This window comes from Octopus bimaculoides, chromosome 6 (genome assembly GCF_046866305.1).
Source record: "Octopus bimaculoides isolate indiv1 chromosome 6, ASM4686630v1, whole genome shotgun sequence".
Lineage (NCBI taxonomy): Eukaryota > Metazoa > Mollusca > Cephalopoda > Octopoda > Octopodidae > Octopus > Octopus bimaculoides.
The window spans coordinates 74741100-74749433 of record NC_142933.1 but is presented as its reverse complement, the minus strand read 5'-3'; the positions used below and the strand labels follow the sequence as shown (position 1 = coordinate 74749433).

Below are 8334 nucleotides of genomic sequence, written 5' to 3'. Positions count from 1 at the left end.
CGACCTCTGTACAATTTGAACTCAGAAGGTGAACATGGACGAAATGCCGTTAAGCATTTTACTAACAATTCTGCCAGCTCGCCGCCTTCAATAATAATAATAATAATAATAATAATAATAATAATCCTTTCTACTATAAGCACAAGGCCTGGAGGAGGGGGCAGTCGATCACACCAGCCTCATTATTCAACTGGTACTTAATTTATCGACCCTGAAAGGATGAAAGCAAAGTCGATCTCGGCGGAATTTGAACCCAGAACGTAGCGCCAGACGAGATTCCGCTAAGCATTTCGCCCCGCGTGCTAACGACTGCCAGTTCGCCGCCTTCAGTAATAATAATAATAATAATAATAATAATAATAATAATCCTTTAACTACTGGAACCACTAGGCCTCGAATTTGAGGGAAGGGATTATGTCGATTACATTATCTCCAGTACGTATCTGGTACTTATTTGATCGACCCCGAGATGATGAAAGGCAAAGTCGATCTCGGCGGAATTTGAACTCAGAACGTAATGACAGGCGAAATACCTATTTCTTTATTGCCCACAAGGGGCTAAACATAGATGGGACAAACAAGGACAGACAAACGGATTAAGTCGATTATAATGACCCCAGTGCGTAACTGGTACTTATTTAATCGACCCCGAAAGGATGAAAGGCTAAGTCGACCTCGGCGGAATTTGAACTCAGAACGGAGCGGCAGGCGAAATAGCTATTTCTTTACTGCCCACAAGGGGCTACACACAGAGGGGACAAACAAGGACAGACAAACGGATTAAGTCGATTATAATGACCCCAGTGCGTAACTGGTACTTATTTAATCGACCCCGAAAGGATGAAAGGCTAAGTCGAGCTCGGCGGAATTTGAACTCAGAACGCAGTGGCAGACGAAATTCCGCTAAGCATTTCGCCCGGCGTGCTAACGTTTCTGCCAGCTCACCGCCTTCCGTAATGATTGGAAGTGCTAATATGTACGTGTTTTGTCTTGGTGTTAAAAGATGGGCCACAGCAAATATTCTGCTCAACATCACAGATTTGCTTGTCAGTTGCTTGACCATTACCAGTTGAGCACGTCCCATTGAGGCTGACGATATTTGAGTCTCTGATCACGAACATGAGTAGTCGGGAGCAAGCTCTTATCCAGGGACATTTTGAGTAAGATGGGTTACTCGACCTGGTGAACCTTTGTCAGACGAATTGTCATGATAGGTTTATTGGGCTTCGTATATTTGTACCCCAGGGTCACTTTGGTAGCGTGCGCTGCTCTTTCCCGCAACAGCAATAATTCTTTCTGCTTTAGTTACAAATCCTGAAATTTTGGGTGAGGAGTGTAATCGATTATATCGAACCTAGTACTTGATTGCTACTTATTTTATCGGCCTCGAAAGAATGAAAAGCAAAGCGGAATTTGAACTCAGAACGTAAAGCCGGGAGAAATACCGTGAAGTATTTTGTCCGTTGCCGCAACGATTCTACAAGCTCGCTGTCAAAATAATAATAATAATAATAACAATAATAATAATAAAGGAAGTGACTAGTCAATTATATTGATCCCAGTACTCGACTAGTACTTATTTCATCGACCCCGAAAGGATGAAAGACAAAGTCAACCACGGTGGCATTTGAACTCAGAACGTAAAGACGGACGAAATGCCGCCGAGCATTTTGAGCGACGCGCTTAAAATGCTTGGCGAATAATAAAATAATAATAATAACAATTATTATTGTCATTAATTTTATTAATGATATCATAATCATTTACAAATGGGAAAAAAATAACCAAATGAGTGTATGTGCGTGGGCCTGCGGGAATATAAATGTGTATGTGTCTATGTATGTGTGTACATGCATGTATGTGTGTGAGTGTTTGTGTATGTGTGTTTATTAATGCTAATGAGTGTGAATGCAGATATAGTAGGATTTCGTTAACGGCATAATAGTCCCTGGGGCAAATAAAAGCACTGCAGTTCTTACAAACGCAATCTACATGCATGCTACAGCATGCATAAATTAGCATTGGGTTCCTAGATTCGTGGGTCCCCTGGACAACTGCCCAATGTGTCCGTGTCTAAAGTACTGAGCACATGCATCTGTCATACATCTTGAGAGAGAAATTGATAGTAAAATGAACAGACAGATATAAGCATGAATAGACCCGCGTCCGCACGTGTGTATTTATATTGATGTGTGTATGTGTGTGTGCGTGTGTGTGTGTGTGTGTATAAATAAATAAATAAATATATATACACACATACATGCATGCACACGCGCGCAATCACACACACACACACACACGCACATACGTGGATTCCACTCCCTGAGGTCTAAGAGCTATGTTCCGATAACAATCCTAATGAAACTCTTTTAAATAATGATAATAATAATAATAATACTCAACGACATGGCTCCGGGTTCAGTCCCACAGCGTGGCACCTCGGGCAAGTGTCTTCTACTATAGCCTGGGGCCGACCAAAGCCTTGTGAGTGGATTTGGTAGACGGAAACTGAAAGAAGCCCGTCGTATATACGTATATATATATGCCCGTCGTATATATGTATATATATATATATATATATATATATACGACGGGCTTCTTTCAGTTTCTGTCTACCGAATCCGTCTACCAAATATATATATTTATTCTACACCTGTCTGTCAATGTGTCTGTCCATCTATCTATCTGTCTATCTATCTATCTATCTATCTATCTATCTATATCTATCTATCTATCTAACAGTTTATTCATATATATATATATATATATACATATATATATGTTTGTGCATGCGAGTATATATATATATATATATATATATATATATATATATATGTATATATATGTGTGTGTGTGTATATATATATATATATATATATATATATGCATATATGTATTTTCATGTGTGCATGTGTGAATGCACGTATGTTTTATCATGGATGTGGATACGGTATACACATATGAAGGAACAAAATGCTCACCAAGTAGTAGTAAAACATAATAGTTGCTGCATGAATAGAGTAGTTACAGCTGCAGTCAGAAAAATTGTGGTGGTGACATGGAGAATGAAGGGAAAAAGAAGCGAGCTACAGCTTGGCCAGAAGAACCCGGATATTCCCTGGTAGCATTGGTGTTGTTTTGGTGCTTATGCAGGGAGTGATACTGACGGAAGGTGCCGAAATGGTTCTGATCCTGCATCAAATGATAACTCATAAAGTGTGTATGATGTAAAATATATGTAAGTGCATTATGTGTATACATGGGTTGGCCTCGGTGAATACGTGTGTGTGTATGTGTGTGTATACATGCATATACATATATACATACTTATATATTTATGTATGTATGTATATATACATACATACTTACATACATTCACTTGTGTGTGTGCGTGTGTGTTCGTAAATGAGAGAGTTATTGAGTGAGAGAGATAGAGAGAAAGAGAGAGAGAGAGAGAGAGAGAGAGAGAGAGAGCGAGAGAGAGAGAGAGAGAGAGAGAGAGAGAGAGCCAGAAAGAGAGGGAGAGAGAGAATTGCAGCCGATAGCCATTATCGAGAATGAAAAAAAAGCTGGAAATATTGTTTCCTTGATTCGATGGACAGATTGGAGATCTCCATTGTCAAACCATCTCCCCCTGTCCTTCTCTCTTTGCGTTTGTGTGTGTGTATGTCTGTGTGTGTATATGTGTGTGCGTGTGTGTGTGCTTATACATACATATATACATATGTATATATATATATGTGTATATATATACACTCACACATATGCATGCTATACATACATATATATATATATATATATATATATATATACATATATATATATATATATATATATATATATATACACATATACATATGCATGCATACACACACATATATATTTACATACATTACATATTATACAAACACTTACATAAATACATGCACGGAATGTGCCTTCGTTAAACGGTACTAATCGCGGAAAGTCTCCATTTCACTTGAATGATTTTTAAGTTAACTAATAGTAAGGGCTAATAACGAATATGTGTACGACAACAGAAATATACACACTGTACGTTTAACATTACTCACATCAACAAAATACTGTAGACATTATATATCGATATGAAATATAAATAGATGTTCTTTAAAATTATTTAACGTTACTAGTAAAAATTTCAACTACTGTAAATTGTGAATTTCCTTTACCTAGTGGAGCTATGAGGCTTCATTAGTTCCTGCTTCCCACAGAAATAAGTCTGAGAGTAGACTGAGAAAGGACAGAGTGGACAACTAACTGGTGGGTCATCAATATTATCAAGTTTAACGATTGCAATAAAGTAGGGACAAATTGACTTGACAAATGAGTCGAGTTTCAGTTGATACCTTATTGAGACTGCTTCCGAATAATGAGTTTCTTTAAATTTCTAAGATGTTGATTATATTTTCAACATTAGTTTTTGTTGTTAAGTATGAAATGACGTTATCAAGGGATTCATGCAGTAACATTACTGGGAGGAGATTGGGAATAGGGAGCAATCCGCTCTGGTTCAACGCTTTAAAGGCACGACACTTTTGGGTTTGCTTGCATAAGCCTGTGTAGGTTTATACGCCAGGAGTGGTGGTGAAGGACAAACTGAATATTTTCTCTGGGTGGCATACACTCTAGCCATACCACTAGATTTATATAACAGGGTGTTTTGATTTATTGGGCAGCCTCACCATTTCTGTTGTAACTTCATTGTCTATTTCTCTTGTTGACAATTGATTTACCTGTCTTCTGACCAGTTTGTGATATCGTTTTCTGTGACACTTGTTTCGCGTGCTTTCTGAAGTATGTGATGAAAATCCGTTGTTTCAAATCCTTTAGAAAGGACAGAGTGGACAACTAACTGGTGGGTCATCAATATTATCAAGTTTAACGACTGCAATAAAGTAGGGACAATTGACTTGACAAATGACATAAGTATTACTCAAACATCGTACACAAGTTTTTCCCAGCCTAAAGTGACAGTCTTCAGAACTTTCAATGAAGCTACTGCATTGAATATTACACCTTTAAGCTTGTAATTTTTTATACTAAGGAGAGTAGTTTGTCCTCGTGTGTCTTATTTGATATCATATTCTTCTATTAGAATTTTTTCCACAATATCTTCGTTGATGTAGTCTGTTGTAGGTTACTTTGATCCGCTGGCCGAATGGTGGAGGTAACATTAATAGCCAAGGACGTGTACTTTATTTTAACATCGTTACTGGTGATCACCTATCTGAGAAAGTGCGTTGTCTAAAATTAGTAGCGGCTTCAGCTCTTCAGTACGAAGTTTGGAGACATCTTCTTGCTATTTATTTATGTATCGCACGAATGAAACGCGAGGAAAAGCCATTAAAGATATGCGTGTTAGCCACAATTTCTTAGACCTAACATAATGACTTCACCTGCTGTAATAATTGCAGGTGTATTATGTCTTTCAAAACTCGTGGGGGAAGGCCTCCACAACATCACTAACTTTAAGAGGTGCATATCGTCTGTATTCGTACAACACACCCGATAATGGACGACTCTGTCTGGAAACTTCATCCATTAAAACTTGGCTATTCCAGGGACAATGACCGCCTACACAATCCAGTTTCAATCTCATTATACACTTGGGAAATTTGGAGCACTTTATACTTAAATGAGTCCTTTGACCTTTTCAGGAATAGTTGAATTTTCTCGGTTGGTGCGCTGCCTATTTCACCATTTCAATTTCTAAATTGCTATAACCACCCATTACTAGTTTTGAATAATACCCTTATGCCTAGTTATCATTGCAGCAACACTTTGAATTTCTACATCACAGTCGTTCTTACTATATAATCGCTGACGAATAAACCACCACTTCGTTGCTACCTCTTCAAGATTTACGCCTCTTTCAACTCTCTTACGCTTCCTTGTAGCAACAGATGATTATTTAGAATTTGCATCAACATCATATTTCAAAGAACATGTTGTGACTTTCTCCTCTGAGTTACGTGCATTCCAAGCTATAAGCTTTTTAACAGCTTGCATTTCATATTTACTCAACACCAAAGTACTAGCCTCTAAGTTATTTATAAGTTCTATTTTCTGTTTCCCAGTTAACCCCACAAGTGTTTTCCTTGGATTATTGCTTTGCCTTGAAGCCATGGCGTTAAACACAAGGCTGAAGAATTCCTAATCACTCAAATGTCAAAGACAAGTGCAGGGCAAACCTAGGACATACAGAAAATACACTCTTACAACATGCTGTGTTGTATTGTGTATGATGATTATCATCACAGTGTGTACTTTGCTACCGTGCTGAACCCGTTCATTTGACATAAGTATTACTCAAACATAAATTTATAAACCTTAGGCTACTTCGGTGTGACTTAAAATTTATGTGTGTATAATTAAATTTAAGAACAAATTACGGCCAGATTACATCATGATACAGCAAGAACAGAATTATTATAAAGAAAATCAATTTCAATCAACAAATTTTTGACAAATTTAATACATTGATATAAAAAATAACTGATATATTAATAAATACATACAAGGTAAGCATAGTGATAGTTAGAGGGGAATGTGAAAGCGAAGAAGAGCGATTAAGTCTTATATATACAACAAGCTGATTATAGAGAAAAACAGGTGACTGGAGGAAATAAGCGGATTCGAATCGTAGGCAAATTAAGAGATGGCTTAGTTAGCGGGGAATGTTTCAGGAAATAAATATATTTCTCAGGCAGAAGAGAAAGGCGAATAACAAATTGGATGATTACTGGTGAAACATCGCTCACCTTCAACCCTTATTTCTGCCACTTTCTCATTATCCTGACATTCTTGTGGAAGATATCATGCCCCAGTTAGATATGGGGTGTGCAGTACTGCCTTAGAATAACTGGTATGATGTTTCATGAGAAGGGAAAAACAAATTTAACATCCGTGTGCAACTCTCACTTAGAACATACAAAAACTATGATTATACAAGTCAACGATGGTAGCCAATGTAAGCACACACAGTCATTGTCTTCAGTCAGATTTTGTATGGTTTATCCGATATCTGACTGAAGCGGGTACGGTTTAACGTAGATTCACTGATACAGAGAGGGATGCATAAATCTTTCATTTATTTCAATCATTAAACTATATCCATGTTGGGGCACCGCTTTAAAATATTTAGTCAAACAGATCGACCCAATACTTATTTTTCTTAAGCCTGGTACTTACTCTATCGGTCTCTTTTGTCGAACCACTAAGTTACGGTGCATAAGATGTTTGAGGACAGATTTATGTTTATTAAAAAAAACCCAGATATATAATAACAGATAATAACTTTATTTATCAAAAAATGCTATGAGGATAAAAATAAACCTTCTTTTCTATAATGTCATTCAATAAAGCCAACTTCAGCTACAACAACTGCTTCTATACGAGATCTAAATCATCTACATGCTCGAATCAAGTGGTCCTGGTTCATTTTGGACATTACTTGACTATGGCAGCTTTCAAAGAATCTTTGGTATCATGGGCGTGTTTATTGGCCTCTCTCTCACCAACGCTCCACATGTAATAGTCCAATTGATTGAGATCTGAGGAATTAGGAGGCCAAATGTTAGGGGTTATGTGATCATGAACATTTTCAGCCATCCGTTCCTGTGTTACTAGATCTGTGTGATAGTGCAGAGTCTTACTGAAGCACACATCGCCTTCCATTGCATACACTGTTTATCCAGGGCTAAATTATTTCCAGGACCTCAATGTAGGCGACAGATTTAACTCTAAGGCTTTGTGGGAAGAAGTAAGGAGACATCACATGTCCTTCATTACTGACAACCCCTCAAACCATGACAATTGTAGGAAATTTTGTATGCATAACACTTGGAACTTCAGAAGGGTCTGCACATAACCATCTGTCATTTCTTCTGTCAACTTTTTTTTTATCTTGGTCGAAGTTTTTCTCATTTGAGAAAAACCAAATCAAATCTTCATCTGCTGCATTTTTCTGTTTAAGAGACTTTTAGATCTGTTGTAGTGATGTTCTTTTGCTTTTTCTGACGAATTGACCTTTCCTCATCATATTAGACTTATATCTGATGTTTTCTGACACATGGAGATCTTTTACAATTGACCTCATGGACTTTCTGAGATTGTAATCAATGGTCTATTGAACTTGTTGGATAAATTCAGATGTTCTGATGATTTCAGAGCGTTTAGAATGCTTTTTATGCTTTGATACTGGTGATACGTTTCCATCTTCAGTCTCTAGCTCCTTACAAACTTTGTTGACGAAAGATCTGGGAACTTTTAAAAAATCGAGATATTTCTAATTCGCTGTGCTCAGCGTTTATA

The 8334-nt window shown here is 37.3% G+C and overlaps 1 long non-coding RNA gene across 1 annotated transcript in view; it reads right to left on the bottom strand.

The window, feature by feature from the left end:
* LOC149135260 (uncharacterized) overlaps positions 1–3404 on the bottom strand; it is a 19740-nt gene extending 16336 nt beyond the window's left edge. Inside the window, exon 1 of the long non-coding RNA XR_016242320.1 lies at positions 2982–3404. This is a non-coding gene — a long non-coding RNA (uncharacterized LOC149135260). The remainder of the gene's footprint in view (positions 1–2981) is intronic.
* Positions 3405–8334: the final 4930 nt, after the last annotated feature.